Consider the following 877-nt stretch of genomic DNA (forward strand, 5'->3'; position numbering starts at 1 on the left):
AAAATTGTCGACACAACGTTCACATACGCCTACTCTGTGCACACAGTATTCATCGTTTCTGCCGTCAACAATTGTGTAGCAATATGCATACGCTTTCTGCTTTGACACAACTCTCTGGTATTCATCTGCATCAGGCTGCTGTTGTACGCTTCAAAATCTAAGAAGGCGATGTGCGAGATTTTATTCAATGCTTTTGCTTTTTCAAACTGTTTAAATTGGTTGGGCTCTGGCTATAGAACTGTGGTTCGGGTTGAACAACTTCAGGTGTGGGCATCATGAATGGCAGGGATATTAAACAAAGTTAGACCGTGATAACACATGCCACCTGTGTATTCTCTCCTCATCTTTACCCCATGGCGGAATACCTTCACGTAGGCAAACATGTCTTTGATGTGTGCAAGGTGGTCATCCGTGATTAGCAGTAGAGTGACCAGTCAGGGACATGACGTGTTACCCCCATTATAGCGAGATGCAAAGTCCATTGTTTTTTCCGATGCTTTCGATGACCAGTTCACACAATTTGTAATCATAGATGTTAAGGTTGTTGTCTTTTTCCAATGTCTTGAAGGAGTTGCTGTTCAGTGGCATCTCGGGTGTGTGTTTAATGCTGATCTGATTTGTTATTATCCGGTTTTTCACATCCCTTGTGAGGTTTCTACCTGGTGTGTTGCGGTTTTTCCTGAGTAGCACATAAGTTTTTAGCGCTACAACGACGCAGTTGTACCCGGATTCGATGTTGGCAATTTGGCTGCCGCCCTTGACTCCTGCGGGATACTTTTTAAAGTTTGCTATGTTCACCATTTATTGTTGCGAGATGTTGATTTGTACACAGTGTAGCGATGTAATGCACCAACCCCGAACCCTCGCTTAAGTTGAC

The sequence above is a fragment of the Macrobrachium nipponense genome, chromosome 11 (assembly GCF_015104395.2).
Source record: "Macrobrachium nipponense isolate FS-2020 chromosome 11, ASM1510439v2, whole genome shotgun sequence".
Taxonomy (NCBI): domain Eukaryota; kingdom Metazoa; phylum Arthropoda; class Malacostraca; order Decapoda; family Palaemonidae; genus Macrobrachium; species Macrobrachium nipponense.